The sequence below is a fragment of the Anomalospiza imberbis genome, chromosome 3 (assembly GCF_031753505.1).
Source record: "Anomalospiza imberbis isolate Cuckoo-Finch-1a 21T00152 chromosome 3, ASM3175350v1, whole genome shotgun sequence".
Classification (NCBI taxonomy): Eukaryota; Metazoa; Chordata; class Aves; order Passeriformes; family Viduidae; genus Anomalospiza; species Anomalospiza imberbis.
The window spans coordinates 108897450-108913859 of NC_089683.1; the positions used below are offsets into that span (position 1 = coordinate 108897450).

The window sequence follows — 16410 nt, forward strand, 5'->3', positions numbered from 1 at the left end:
GGAGAATTACCACTGATTTCTGTGGAAGCTGGATTCAGCTGACGAATGCATAAAACCTGTCTTTGAAATTGGACTTAAATCTTTAAAGTCACAATGTCTCTTTCTTTCTGAACACAGCTGATGCTGGATTTCAGGAACATTTACCTATATTCCTCACAAGGAGAATATATAAGAGCTATTTATCTGGTTCCTCAGCAAAAAGAAAATGTTTTAGCAACAATAATTGAGAAATTTGCTTTTGTACGGGTTCTGCTTTTCTTTCCTTGTATTGTTTTTCACCTTTCCTCCCACTTTGTATTCTGTGACATTTGGAATTCCTTCTCTAAGTTGATGTGTTTGCAAAGACTTTGAGAAGAGATGTGAAATGCCTCAGAAGGAGATGCTAATAGCCTCAAAGACCGGATTAGAGGACATATACATACCGTCTGTACCGTATTAGGTCTCAAGTAAAGTCTTGTTTAAAGTAAAATACCAACTGTCTTTTGAAATGCCATCATTCCCTAAAGTCCTGTTACAGAGCCCTAAATCTCGAATACAGTATCTCTACATCTACAGGCAAAGGACAAAGGGTCAAAGACATAGTTTCTCCTTATTTAAGATTCCTCTTTCATTTTATTACAGGACCCTGGGGTAGACTCTCTCTTCAAGTCCAGTCTTCACCAATCACATGCTAATAACTTCAGCTGAAAGAGGGCTCTACCCTAATGTCATTATACTCCCAAGCAATGATTGATTGTGTTATAGTATGTTTTTGAAACCTAATTACTGTCTCAGTTTGTATTTGAGCTCATTAATCTTCTAGCCTGTAAATAAGTAAAATTGACTAAATAACTGAATTTCTTTAATGATGGGTTCAAGTTATCTTTATATCTACTGTTTCTATTAACCTTTTTCTTGCCAGAAGTGATTTTTTTTTTGGTTATTGGGTTTTTTTTTCTTTTTTTTTAGTTTTTATAAGCTTACATGGCTGGCAATACACCTGTTTCAAGCACTCACCTCACTGAATGCATGGCTGATACTGAACAGACAGACCCAGCCTGGCTGCTGCCTCCCCATCCTCCTCGAGCCAGAAGGCTGATTTTAGGGTCCTATAAGAAGCAGTTCTGCCTACAGCTGCAGCCTTGCAAAAATAAAAATTATCTGGGGAAGCTGGTAGGAAGGTATACACCAGGTGTATATTTGTTTTAAGACTTAGATAAAAGATGAGAGGAATTATTCAGAAATTTGTTTATTCCATTTATTTCTGTACTGAAAGCAGCAATCTGGACTGAGCAGCAATCTCTCACCTGGGCACCTCCATGGTTCTGGATGCCTGTAGCTGTGACTGACTAAGAGGGACCAGCAGCAAGACCCTAGCAGCTTGTTTGAACATCCATGCCTAAACTTGGGTCTAGGACCATGTGTTCTTCCAAAAAGCATCAAGTCCCTGAGGCAATATCCCCTTGTACAGTTTGGAGCGGCTCCTCAGTGTGTGGCTTTTGGACGGACGCTTTCTTTGAGAATTCAACCCCTTGGTATGTTTGAACCTATTTACTTGAGAGGCCAGTGCTCCCCGCAGTCCTTTTTTCTTGCAAGAGCCTCATCTACTGGATCCTTGCCACTGCTGAAAAATAAATGAAGGCTCTGGCAATATCCAGACTAAGCTTGTGGAACAAATTTCCAGGAAAAACAAGCATGACCACTAGCTTCAGCACAAGCAGAAACATATGGCAACTTCATCTCCTTGTTTTGGTTCCCTCTAGTAAACTGATTTAATCTACAGATACACGTACCTATTTAAATTCTCTTCCTCCATGCCAGTCAGGAAGCAAGGAAATGGTGATTGATTATTTTCATTTATTGGGAAACACTTAGATAGCCTGGACAATGGGGACTTTATAAGCACCCAGGTGGAGAGGACATCTCGAGCGCTTGTCACGCTTGCCAGATGTGTTAGCTGTGACTCCAGGCCCTAAAGAGAGGCTTCAATTTGATCTGTGTCTTGCCAAAGCACTTAAGCACATGCTTATCTCTAGATATATGAACAGTCCCTTGAGAATGCCCATGTGCTTAAAGTTCGGCATGCATTTAAGTGCTTTACTGGAGCAGGCTCCTGAGTCTTTCTGGGGATAATTAAGTCATGCCAAAAGCTATTTCACTGCCACATTTTCTTTCTGGTTCAGAGGATGAGAAAATCCATTTTCATCAAAATACCAAGTGGATCATTTTTAACCTGATTATTTGTTAAAGGATTCATGTCATTAGAAAGAACTTCTTTGCTCCTTCCTTCCATTCAATCGTGCCTATGTTTTTAATACCTTCTCTTCTATTACTTAGCAGTAGGTATGCTGCAATTGAGCTAAACTCTGCTTATATACCTGGCAGTGTTAATGAAAGGTGATGACCTTTGGCCACTCCTTCAGTAATGAACCTCTCTACTGTAGGACCAGATGGTGCTTTCACTTCCAGGGGTGCAACATTACTGAGGTTATGCAGGTGCAAGTGTATTTCTGGAAAAGTTTCCTGCGTGGCAGAGCGGTGCAGTGGGATTGGTAGAGAAAATGAAAAAGGAAATCAGAGGGAGAAAATGGCCTTAGGAGGATAAATGTAAAAGAAGCCTAGTCAGAAAATGGGAATGTTTTTTGTGCAGTTGGTGTTATGCAGCACAGACTAAGTGGCTGCAGCCATAAAGCTCCTCTGTGCTGTAGGTAGGAGCTTGTGCACCTTTAAGGTTTGTGGGCAAAGGAGTTTGACTGTTCATTGCTTAGCAACGTAAGAATCAAAAAAACCTCAACAAGTCAGTATGGCCATGACTGTAATAACTTAGAATTCTCTATGCAACTCCGATGATGGGAAGGATTAAGGAGAGGAGCAGGGAAAAACTTGGGTCGAGAACCTGAAAAGTAGAATTGGTCCATCCTTGGACTGAGCAACCTCCTTTCCCACAGATGTGGCCCAAGGTGTTAGAATCAATGTCCAAAGCCTGAAGTGGGGTGAAAGGAGGAGGGGGGCAGCATGTCTAACTGCATCCTCGGTGTCTCCCACGTTGGGATGGCTCAGCCTCCAGTCTCCTGACAAAAACAAGCATGTTCCGCTTCATTTCCTGTTTTGGAAAATGTGGGCTGAATGCTAAAAGGCTAATTGCACATTGTTTTTAAAAATTAGTTTGATAATTCATCATATTGTAATTAAACTAATTAGAACACTATTCATTTCCAACCGCCTTAATTAGGCCTCAACTTGGCAGGGGGCCCGTGAGACCAAAATGTTGCAATTTGTTAAACAATTGAAAGACTTTGATAACAAATGACTGTATTCAGCTACATTTCAGTTAATAAGATTTATATATTAATCTAGTTATACTTTGTTCCCTCAGAATCTGGCAGGGCTTGCAGGTCTTCTGATCCCCCTATGAAATTCCTGAAGTCTGAGATAAAATAACTGGAAAATTTTTCTGATCTAACAGACCCTCCTGATTTTTGCACTGCAGCAGGCATTTGTGAGACTGAAATTATTTTTTTAAAAATATTTTAAAATTTTTTGTTCTATTATTTTCCCTTCTTCCAGTCGAGTAAGCAGCATTCAAAGTGAAATAGCAAGTTTGTGGAGCAGATGCAAGCTGGGTCTGTAGGTTGGGAGGGTGTTGGTGTGTCCTGCTCTCTGGGTTTGCTTTTGGGGGCGCTGTTGGATCAGGCTGCACTTTTTCAGTTGCACAGCACAGGAGATTCCCTTTCTTCCCTTTTTGGACTTCTGGCCCTTGTCATATCACTGTGACAAATGCTTGGCGAGGGCATGAGCTGGCACCCCAAACTCATGTGAGGGGTGGAGGACTTCCGTGGTAGTTGGTTCATCAGTGGTGAATTTCCCTGCATGCTCTCTTTGACAGCATAATGAAGTGATAATTACCTAAATGAATAAATGTTGATGGCTGAGATAAATATTCACATTCCCTTAATCTATTTTCCTCTGAAATTGCTAAAGGAAATTTGGCTTTAATGGGAGGTATATGTCAATTTTTACAAATGATTGTAAATCTGTTTAGAGAGAACTTAGATGAGTCAGTCTCTGTTTCAGCAGTAAAAGTTATTGATGTATGAAGGCATAAGATGGACCAAAAAAATTAAGCAAGATATTGTAATAATTATGTTTCTCAGTGTCACTACCTTTTGCAACATCTGGTTTGTTTCTGTTCTTTCCACATCCTGCAGATGTTGCTGAACACATGAAAAACACTGATGAGAGAATATTTTAGCCAAGAAGCAATTTCAGTGAATATTATAAAAGGGTATCCTCTTAACTCTCCAGAAGTTGAGTAAGTAAAGAATTCTAGTTTCATTGCTAGTAAAGATCAGATCAATAAGCAAATGGGCCAGGGGCCCTCTAAAAGTGTCAGGAATAATCTGTTGTGGATGAAATAGAAAAGTATCTGGAAACAGTATGAAGTAATAAATCCAGATGGAGTCTTATTCTGACACCCTTCCTGAGCCTTACTCCTCAAATAGTCTTACTGATACTAGAGGCTTGTGTTCAAGCTGCTGATGTGGGATTTCCTTCCTTGCCCATCTCTGCTTCACATGGCAGAGGAAAAAGAAAATTAAGGAAATGTAAAAAGCCTACATACAAACAATTTTCCCACTGTGTTCCTGGGTTGTGTAGCTTACTGAGGGGCCAGGTTGTAAATTCAGTGTGCACATTGGCACGGCCAGCATCAGTGCCAGTCTGGCAGACAGAGGCACAGGACAGTGCACAGGACAGCTGAGGAACCCAGTCTCTTCTTGCTGGAGAGTTAGGAAGGGCAGCCTGTTTTTTTCTTTGTCTTTACCACAGCAAATCTCTTTGCTGAAGGTGCCTTTAGCTCTTAAATAGTCCTAAAATAGTTAGTTAGTCTGAAGCTGATGGCTACTTTTCCATCCTGTTTCACCTGTTGATCATCTTTCCATGGGTCTAGGCTCCTTTCTGAGCCCTGGGGAATCTTATGGGAAAGGCTGGAAGGCAGGGAAATTGCAAACCATCATCCAGCAGCAGCATGGATGGTTTAGAGCCATGCCATGGGCTTGATTAGAGCAGCTCCCAGGGTTCAAGAGGCAGGAATGCAGCCACTCCTCCTTCCCCTGGTCATTCTGGAGGGCTCTGTATGTATCCCTGCAGAGCCCCTGTGCTGCACAAGCAGGCCTGCACAGAAGCCTGGAGTTCTCAGAGTTAACTCATTATCTTCTATCATTGGTGTCAGAGGTGGGGCAGAACTCCTTCCTCCTGCTACCTCCTCAAAATATAGACGGCAAAAGAAAAATGTTGAGTGCCTGGCAGTTAATGGTAAATTTCTGCTGGTTTCTCAGTGGTTTGGATTTCGCTTGCATGCTGAAATGAGAAAGAGTGATGAAAAGCATGACTCTGAAGCAGTCTAAGCTGGGAATCTGAAAAAGGCAGAGGAAGGAAAAGGCTACTATGTGTTATAGCTCTTTGTCAGGGAAAAATAGGACATTATGAAAGAGACACTAGAAGAGTTCTGTTGGGACTTAGTAAGTGACAGGACAGGAGTGGGCAGGCTGCAGAAAATGCACCTTGATGTCCCTTGGCATGGTACCTCCAAGTGGTCACAATGTAATTCAGAGGTGAATTTAAAAAATGGGTACCTGGATGATAGGCTGAGTGCCTGAAATGGACTTCAGCTGCCCATGCTGCCAGAGAAAAATCTTCTTCAGAGTCTTTTTCTTTTATGCAGTTGAACCTAAATGAATGGTTATTTTTCAGCAAAGAAACAGCAGTAGATGGGAAGGTGCATAAACAGGTGCATCGTTTCTCTCCTCCCCTCTTGAGCAGCTCATTTTAATATACACCAGTTATTGCTGTGCATAATAATGAACATCTGTCAAATGCTTTCCAGAGTGTGTGAAAATCCACCTACAGAGCTAAAAAGCAGGCAAGCTGCTTAGTAGCTCTGCTGCTCTCCGTATTGCCAGAGAAACTTCTCCAAGCTGAAATCTCTCCAGTTCACACTCTACTTCGGACTTCTATTTTCTAGTCAAATATGTTATTTCTCTGCACAAAACATAAGGAGACTCCAGTGGTCACTGGTGTCCCTAATGTAATTTCATAGAAATCTCTGGCTTCTCTTGAGTCCAAAGCCCTGGAGACTCCCAGTTCCTGAGGTGATGGCCTCCAGCCAGGAAAGAATGAGGTCCCCTAGGTCAAATTCTCCCCCCAGATAGAGACATTGCAACCCTAATAAAGGAAATGAGGTTGCCAGGGTGTGGTTGGAGACAGAATCTGGCCATATTTGAAGTCTGTGGAGTGACTCCAGGATGAGATCAAGAATTGGCCTCTCCCGTCAGGCTCCCCTTCAATATTAGTTCTTTATAAAGCAGCATACATAGCCTCACGCTTGCATTCCTGCAGCCGAGGCTGGGTCCAAAGCCCTCTAAAGATGTTCAGAGATTTTCTTTTTGGAGACTGGATCAGGTTACCAGACAAGAAATACCATCCAACTGCAATAAACTTGTTCCTTAGATGTATTTTTGTTCAGACAAATCTCAGACTTAATAATCACAGTCGAATTTGAAAATTCCTTTTTCCTTTTTACTTTGCACCACTGAGAAGTAAAAAGGAGATAGGAAAAAAAATACCCTCAAAAGAAAAAATCCAGCACTTAGCTGTGAGAGCCTGTATTTGGTTGGTGATGCTTTGTGGAGGTCACAGGGATTAATGAAAAACATGATTAGAACAACATCAAGCTGGGGGCCCCAATTTGGCACTGAAGCATCCATTTGGGTATATCATATTGCATTATGTGATGTAAGAATGTGGGCTAGTGTAATCAAAATGTAACTGCAATCCTTACCAAAACCACCTGTTTAACCTTAGCTAACCCTGGAAGAGAACATCAGATTTTTTATTTCCTTACTTGAGCACCAGAGGTGTATTGGTGAAAGCACAATAATGAAGCTTCTGTTTGTAGGTCCTGGAAATTGAAGTATATGGAGCTTGTGCCCAGTCTATCCCAAAATACATTTTATGTTCCTCAGTTATGTGATTACTTAACTTAGTTATGTGCTTGGGAAGGCTGCCGAAGTGAGGGAAATGGAGTCAGAGGATGGAAATATTTAATCTGTGATTTGATAAACTGTGGCTAGTGGCAATATGAGCTGCTTCTGGCCCAAGAACAGAGGTCTGTGAAGTACCAAGGAAGCAGCGAGGTCTTTTGGCACTTTTTGAGGAAAAACTGGTTTGAAAAAAGTGATGAATTATGATCAAGGCTCAGAACCCAGATCTGAGTTGAAATTGCCAATTTTATCACTTTGCCCAGAGAGCCCTTGGAATCATTCCCTTGGTGATAAATGCTGAGTAGCTGCCTAAGCAGGGTGGCAGCACAGCAAAGAATAAATGCTGTGATGGTTCAGATATCAATGTGAGATTGAAGAGAAAAATCACTACCTTCTATTCTGCTGCAAGCTTTCTCTTTTTTTTTTTTTTTTTTTTTTTCTTTTTTTTTTTGAGATTAGGAAAATTATTATTTCTCTTGATTTTACCTGTCTAGAGATTAGTTTTCAGTTTAAGTCAGTCACTGAAATTCCTTCTTCCTTTGGTGATTCATCTTCTTAATGCAGTCCCTTGTGTATAGGATGATTTATGTTCTGAAGAAATTTCTCTAAGAGTTGGAACACATATAACTACCTGAGATGAAATGACATGCTGTGAACTTTTGGTTAGCTAAGATGAGGTGGGATGACTCATGGCACCCCAGGTGATTGCTTCTGTAGAGAAAGGATACCCACACTTCCATGTTTCATCAGTGTAACTACTTGTGAGAATAAATGTTCAATTTTAAAAGGAGCACCTTTCGAAGAGCCTACGTAAGACTAAGTGTTTAAGAAGTTAGTGGGAAGCACTCACTTGTGTTTTTTATAATTCCCAAAGAAGGCTGAAAAGCCACCATAGTTTTGGGTATTTTCAGAGGTTTGTTTTTTTTTTTCATTTCTGTAGAGTCCAATGCTTTCCTTCACTTGCAGTGACTTTGGTGTTGAATTGCTCTTTGTACCTTGGGCACCCTAACCCCCTTTTGCTAGGCTGTTCTGGGAAATTTCTCACTGCCTTGCATAAGATCAGGAGTCCTCAAGGAGATTTTGGGTATTCGGGTGCTGACCTAAGAGCTCCAGTGCAGGATGCAGGTGGCTCAGTGAAGGCACAAGGACCTGCACCTGAGGCTTCATCTTGAACAGGTGATAAATCAACAAGCTTTTTGTCTCCAGCAGAGCTATTGCCTTGTTTTCAGTCCAAAGTGTCTGGTGGATAAATGGTACTTTTACACTTGCAAAGAGAATCCTGAGTGAAGTCAGAGCTGTTGCAAGATAAAGGTGTAGTTTTGGAAGGGTAATCAGTGAGAGAAAGCAAAAAAGGGTTTTCTGAGACAATGTCAGACAAATGAGAGAATATGTGTTTTAAAGATTTGGGGAAGCTCTTCTAGCAAAAGGGCTCAGAGCAGAAACAACAGACACAAATCTGTCATGAGGGGCAGCAAACTCTGGTGTGCTCAAATCGCTGGTTTGTCATACTCCAATTCTGATGGATGACCTACTGAGGCATCTTCTGCTGAAATACACCTTGAAATTTTGTACAGGTTTGGATAGAAAATAAAAAGAACATTGGTATAAACCAAATGAACAAAATAGTGATACCCCCATGCCACCAGCAGACCACAGGGTAAGCTGTGGTGTACAGTGTGTTCTGGCTGTGGTACAGCAGCAATTACAGGGCCCAGAGTCATTGCATGGACTCAGTGCATTGCCTGTCTGGGCTGTGACTGATTTAACCAGCATTACATAAATCACTCATTCCCATAGGCATTAAATTGTGACTTTTTTGAGCAGCTTACCAATTGTATTTATTTCTATTTTTTTAAATCGAAGCAAGGTGAAACGAGATCCTGTCCTCTGCTGATGTCACGTTTCAGGGAATAGTTTATCTTGAGACTGACAAGAGTGCATAGAGTTCTTCAGAGGCTTGTCAAGGCAAATACTTGTCAGTGGCTTAAATATTTTAATGAATATTAGGGAATCGTGAATATTAGGGAATAATCTTGCAGGAGGGATAAGAGCATAAGTTCCAGCTGACCCCTCCCACCCCTTTCCCTGAGCCCACAAAACCTGGAGGGACTAGTTACATTTGCAAACAGATGCCCCTACAATTAGGGAGGAAGAAACATGACTGACTGACTGGAAAAGACACCTTTGGGTAACATATCAGCAGATCCACACATTCATTACAAAAGTGCAATTTGAAAAAACAGCTGAAGGTCTCAACTCTTCAAGTGCTTCTCTTCCATGAAGGCAGTTCATGTCAGTGAAGATGCCTCATAGCTCTTCAGCCTAGAATGGTTCAGATATGGGAGGGCCTGCAGAAATTTACAGCAGCCAAAAAGCCCAGTACTGAAATTTCTTTAATCTGATCAGACTCGTTCTTAACCCTGAGACATAAATATCCAGCACATTACACCTTTGATTTACTATTATGCATGTATCAGAGCAACAGTGGTTCTTTTGAATTATGCATTCTCTTAACAGAACATTAAACCTTATGGGGAGATGGAGTGGCCCAACACACAGCTATTACCCTGACAGAGGGGAGGGCGAGATCAAGAGTAATGCTCCCAAGCTACAGAAACTCTGAGTTTTTGTTGGATTGCTTGAATGAGCATTATAAATAGCACTTTGTTCCTTCTCGTTAATAAATAGTGTTTAGATTGTTCACAAGAAACCTGATAGATGACTCACCAAGAGGAATAGGAGGGATTATTATTTGGCATAGAAGAAGAACAACTGAAACTTGCCTTGAAGCTGCTAAACACATGCAGCAGAACCATGCCTTGGCTTCTGAGAACAAAGCATATCTTTCAATGACTTGATAATTCATTTGTTATTGGTTCTTCATATGAAGACATGGCCAAAAGTTACTACAATACTGGAGGAAATCAAGTTTGATTTTGTAATACAGTCAAATGAGTACTTTGGAGTGCTATGTCTAAGATCAATAAGGAAGCGGTAACTACATTTGCTGTCATATGATGATATTGATGTAAAAACATAATGGTCAAAATGATAAAATCAATTTCATAATTTAATCAGAAATGTTTATTGATACTATTAAAGCTGAATTCAATAGCTCCTGATATCCAGGTAATTCCTTATCTGTCACAAAAACATATTGAAATGTTCTTTCTTTTAAATGCTTGGAGTTAAATCTTTGAGAAAAACCAGCAACAACCTGTGGCTGGAATGGGCAGAGGATGGTTGATGGGGAGGTGGGTGGAGATTTTCTAGTGGTTTATTCAAAATGTATATAAACCACTGTGTGGTGTCTGGAAGCTTTGCAGAGCTCTCGTATTTCATGTGAGCACACATGAGGTGATGGGTCCAGGCTATGCTGTCTTCTTGTCCTGTATAACCCTGGGATTCCTTAGCTGCTCCTCTGTGGTGAGGATGGCAATGAATGTGGATTTAAGGAACAAAGCCCAGTTATAGGGTCTGTCCCTGCTTCTGTGCCCCAATCCAGCCAGTGTTTGGGCTAAATCCTAGAATAGGCTGCAAAGGCAGTGGAGCAGGCATATTGATGTTTGTTTTATGTTGGGCCCTTCTGGAGGCTCCCCAGGTTGGGGGAAAACCTCCTGGAACAGTTCTGTGCCATGAAGAAGGAGACCATGGGACTTTTTTGGTCTTCAGCCTCTTATTTGTTGTTATCTTATCTAAAGTTTCACACGCTGTCCACACCAGGCTCAGCACGCTGGAAAAGCACCACAAAATGGCCCCGAAATGTAGTTTCAAGGTCTTTTAATGTGGTTTTATCCAATTAACTCTTAAAACGTACATTATTTTTACTTATCTACCAAAAACTCATCCCTTGACTGTCCACGTAACCTCTACACTGTGCTTTCCTTGAACAACCACCCTGTGCCACCAACACTGCAGAAAATGGAGTAGATGAAGAAGAAGACAGGGACTACACCCAAATTCCTGAATCTTGCTTCCTATCTACACCATCCTAAAAATCCCAAAACCTAAATTTCTCACCCAAGTGACATACTGTGCTACTCTCTATTATGTTTCACACTTTTGTAGATTCTAGTCTATCTCAAAATCTTGGAAGTCCTCTCCTTAAGAGGAGAAGGTTAAAGGCAGTGTTTCTCTGGGGGTCAGAACCCCTCAGACAGAGAAATATTCCCTGTGCCCTGGAATCCCACACAGGCAGGGATGGCTTTAGAGTAGGTCAGCAGTGTGGGGGGAATTCACAGGTGAGAGGAGCCTGTGCAGATGGAAGAGAGGAAAAGCCAGGTTGGAAGTTGCTAGGTATGGATTATATCTACTGTGTGTGTATGAAATGCTTCATTCTGGCTGTTCCCTTCATGATGCTCTCATGAAGGTATGTCTGAGCACACAGGGTATCACAAGGTATCAGAAGGCCTGGGAAAGACACAACCCCACTGTAGAAATCAGGGGGTCACCACTAACGTAGTTCTTTGGGAACAAGAGAAAAAAGTTTTCAAAAAAAATCATAAATAGATAAATAAGAATGGAGATTTTTTATGTGATTGGAATTGACTGACTTAGAGAAGATTTCATGGACCACATGGGTCTAAAGGCTAGAGAAATGATAGTTAAGACTGCCTAATTCTCTCTCTGAAGGCTGTATGCATAATAGAATAAATCCATTAATCTTGGGAAGCAATATTGAATATGTACTTCATTATGGAGCTGAAACTGAGGTCATCCCTGGATGGGTTATTTTAATGTTTTTTTTCATATAGTACTTCTGTTTTTTAAATACTTCATTTTAAAAGAAGCCATCTGGTGAGAAATATTATGTTTTATCAGAGTATTTTTACACTCTAAAAGAATTAGTTTCTCTGTAAAAGGTGAAACTTTTTAGATCCTCTTTCCCTCTTGAGGTATGTAAGATTGTAGGTCTTGCAGTTGAGTGTATATTTGAAATTGATCAATATAAATTACTTATGGAGTAATATCCTTTTATTTTTATTTTTACATAGCTAGTCAAAGATGAGTACTTCTTCTAGGGCAGTACAACAAAAAGTTACTATGATGGAAAGGTATATTTTTGCTCCTTGAGTGATGTGTATTTGTCACATACCAGGAACAGCTTTAGATATGCACAAATTTATTTATACTGAGATTCATGTTTGTCAGTACTTTAAATCCTGTGGGAAGCTACTTTGCATAGGCCAGAAACCAGCTCATTCCATGTCTCTAGGCTGACTGCAAACAAACATTCTAAACATTCTTTACTATGGCTTTCGAGGAACTTTGCAAGGATGGAAACCAGATACTATAACTGCCACAACTCAGTGTTCAGAACCAAAATCATTTCCAGGAGGCCATTTTATGGTGGATAAAATATAGTTCAAGTTACTCTTACATTCAGTCTGGACTCTTAATTCTTCTACAATATTTCTGTAGTCCCTAAACTGCAGAAGGTAACCTAAACTTACAGAGTAGGCTTAGAATGGATATGCAGAAGAAATTCTTCCCTGTGAAGGTGGTGAGGCCCTGGCACAGGTTGCTCAGAGAAGCTGTGGATGCCCCATCCTTGGAAGTGTTCAAGGCCAGGCTGGATGGGGCTCTGAGCAACCTGGGATGGTGGAAGGTGTCCCTGCCCATGGTGGGTGGGGGGTTGGAACTAGATGGGCTTTAAGGTCCCTTCCTACCCAAACCATTCTGTGATTCTATTAAACTGCCCATCCTTCAGGTATAAATTTTGGCACAGATACTCTGCACAGTGGTAGTGAGAGGTGAGAGGGCCTTACCACACTTACCACACATATAATTCTTCCTTGGTGTTGGTTTTTTTGTTTTTTTTTGTTTTTTTTTTTTTTTTTTTTTTTTTTTTTTTTTTAAAGTAGCAGGAACCATTTGGGAAGCCAAGAATGAAACTCTCTGCAGTCATCTATTCTTTCATTATATTTGTCAGTATGGAATAATGGAATCCAATAATATTTTCTCCTTCCTACTCCAGACAGTGATAATAGCAAGCCTGAGCAACCCACCTGTTTCAAGGTGTGTGGAGTAAGGGATTTTTAATATGACAGGCAAGAAGATAGATGAGGCATTTTTCAAAGTGGAAACAAATTTAAGTCACTAAATCATACACACAGAGCAAGTGTTCCTTTCTCTAGCACTTCCAGAAATTCCTCATTGTCCTTGAAATATGACCCTTGAATCTGATATCATGATTTCTTTTTCTTTGCATAAATACACAAAGGATTTATATTCAACTTGGTGAGTGACACCATTCCTTGAGAGCGTGGGCTCATTCTCTTAGAATTGCACAGGCTTGTTTTACTGGACTTGAGCCTTTTAAAACTGTGTGTCCAAGTCTGCTCTATGGAAGTGCCTGTTCACTCCTCAGCTAATGGAAAAAAAATAAGAACTGCCAGAAGGTGCATTCCTCCTTCAACACTCATTGTAGGATGGAATGAGCTGTCCTCAGAAAGCTCTCACTTTTTGTTATGGAAAGTGTGTAGAGAATGAGAGTAGAGACAATTCTGACTTTCAAGTGTTTATAGGAGAACCAAGTGACCATAGATTTTGGATGTACGCAAATCCAAAAATCTTGTAAGCTGGCAATAAATGAACTACGAAGTTCAGAAGATTTTGTTACCTATTAAAATGGGATTGTCTGCCTCAGTGTTTAAAGCTTTTCTATGAGATTTAACTGAAGGAGTGCAACCAATTAGCTGAAGATTAGACTGTGGACTAAACAGGGCTTAGGTCTTTTCCTCGCTTCAGCATTATTTGTCTCAGTGCTAATTGCTTGTCCATATTTTAATTTCCTTCAGCATAAATAATGATGATAATGTATAAATCAAATGGTCTTCTGTAACATAATCCATAAAGGAAGAATTATTGGTTGCTAGACTATTTTTGGATTGAACTATTTTTGAGAAATAGAAATGACAAGACTTGTTTTCATAAGACAAGTAGCTGAGCCTTTGATATCTCATTTGAAATATTTGTCTATATAACACATATCAGTAATACAATTTGTATCCAGTTTGTAGCTGAGAAACCAGCATATTTTATGGCTGATATAATTGATTTAGAAACTGACTTACCAGACTGTCCTATGTACACTACAGAGGAATGGGGCTGCTGTAGTGTGCCAGGGTGGGGGAAGAATGGAGACTTATTCTTGGAAATGTTCCGATGTTTTGGAGAAGCATTTAGAAAAGCCACAGGAATGCCAGGATTAAGAGCATGAATGCAGAATAAAAGCTTAAGGAGATGGTGATGGATTTCTTAGTTCTTTTATTAAGATCACATACTGTGCTATATTTAGTACAGGTTACTATCATTTCCAAAAGTTGCAGTTGTATCTGAGAAGGGACTGAATGAAAAGGACTGTGAGATGAAACTAATTCTAAAAAAAATATGAAGAATGGCTAAAAATTTTGGTCTTAAGAAAGAATAATATATGTTTGTTTATAAGCTATATAAGATCTTAAATCCTACACCCAAATCTACATTTTTATCATGGTGCCATAAAGTACATACAATTTTTTGGTTGTCTACCATGAAAATGCAGTGCTGATGCATTTTGCTGTGAAATGTGGTAGACTGAGGTAATGGAGACATTACCAGACCTTTTATCACCCTGCATCCAGGAGAATAAAATGCAAAAATCAGTTTTCAAAGCCCAAATCTCTAAAATGTCATAAGGGTTTCAGAGTTTTAAAGCTTGAAATAGTAGCTCTTGGCAAAATGCCTTCTGCTGCACTGTTAACATTTTTTAGATGGCAGCAAAATAGCCACCTAGAGCAATAAGGATAACTTTGTGTTTTCTTCCATCAGTCTGACAAAGTAAGAAATTTGCCACTTAACCATAACTGCCCCTTTAGATCTGTTGCTTCTTCCTGCAATTTATGTGGAATTCTGAATTAGGAGATGTCCATTGAGATGAAAATTCTTGGCCTAAACCAGATTATAGAAATGTACCACAGGAAAACACATATGTTACTAGAAAGTAAAAACATAGTAGGTTTGGGGATGTAAAAATATTAGACTGAATATGCTGTCTGAAAAAATAAGACAAACTGGTAGAGAAAACCACCAAAACCTAAGCAACTAAATAGCCTCTTTGTTAAAAAACCCCAAAAATCAATTCAAAGCTTTATAATGGAGGAAAGTAAGGATATATAGGCAGAGACAGGTTTGGTATCACGATATGGCTTGGGATCAGTGCTGAAGCTTAATTATCCACAGCTAATTTGGTGGTCAAGCCTAAAACAGCTCACAAGCTGTTCCAGATAAATTTGTGGATACTTATGTGGCTCATGTCTCCCTTCCTAAAACTATGAAACAATTAAAAAAAATTTTGTCACAGGCGTCCTGCAACTTTTTTGGAAGAGCTGCTGAAAAAATGACAAAAATATTTTGGTTGGCTGTTCAGTTTCTGGACCTGTAATATAAAAAAGTCTTATGGAAGAAATGTTAGTGCAAGATTAGTCTGGCAGCCTTGAAAAAATAAAAAAAAAGAGATCCTATTAAAAAAATTTACTTTAATTTGAGGATGACTTTTGAGTTTCTAGGGAGATTTTTCTTATTTTATATAAATTAAACACCTAGGAATTAATTGTCTTTAATTGTGTCTCTATAGTTGGTGGGAGAAAAATGATCACTTCCATAGAATGATACACCTGTATTGTCCTTGACAGTTATTTTAGGATGGGCTGAATCATACACTAAAGATAGTTATCCCTCTCTGCTGGCTATAGGCAGCTCTGATAAGTAGCCTAGACTTAACATACTGGAATTTTTGATGGCTCATGTGGATGAAGTATGTCCTCCTGCAGTGACTCTAAGTCCATCTCTGATCCAACACATCTGCTTTTAATAATCCAAAATAAAAAACTCTCCCCTTCTTGAGCGTTCGTATTAATTAGGTGTGAAAAATTACTTTTTGGATCAGTTCACTAGCACTTTAAGGTCTTTTAACCACCTCTAAATGACCTAAGACATACTAACCATGATAGAGCAAGTAGGAAGAAGGAAACAGAAGTACCACTTTTTGAAGTATGAAAGAACAGCATGAAAATAGTTCCTTTTCGTTTGGTTTAATATTTGCTTTTGTTCATCTCTTGAACTTGAAACTTTCATCAAACAATCTGTCAGCACTTGTGTGGTGAACAGAGCCCTTCAGCAGGAGCAGTAAAAGGAAGCCACCAGTAGCTGGTCCTGCTTGTAATTGAAAGCATATCATTCAATCCACTTACATGGGCAGGACTTCTCTCCGTGGAGAGCTCTCAGTGCACACGTGTGTGTCGGTGAAAGGGCCTTTGCCTCTGAAATTGTGTGTGAGTGAGTGACCCAGCAGAAAGCAGCCATATGCATGTGGCCTGGATTTGAGCTGTGTCTCCTTCGCCTGGTCAGT

The 16410-nt window shown here is 39.9% G+C and overlaps 1 long non-coding RNA gene across 4 annotated transcripts in view; it reads left to right on the forward strand.

The window, feature by feature from the left end:
• The window catches only part of LOC137471800 (uncharacterized), a 351710-nt gene that overhangs the window by 95843 nt on the left and 239457 nt on the right, over positions 1–16410 (forward strand). For 3 of the 4 annotated variants that reach the window (XR_010997853.1, XR_010997851.1, XR_010997852.1), the window contains one exon: positions 4188–4291. The exons of the other annotated variant lie outside the window; for it this stretch is intronic. This is a non-coding gene — a long non-coding RNA (uncharacterized lncRNA). The remainder of the gene's footprint in view (positions 1–4187; positions 4292–16410) is intronic. 4 annotated transcript variants of the gene reach the window in all.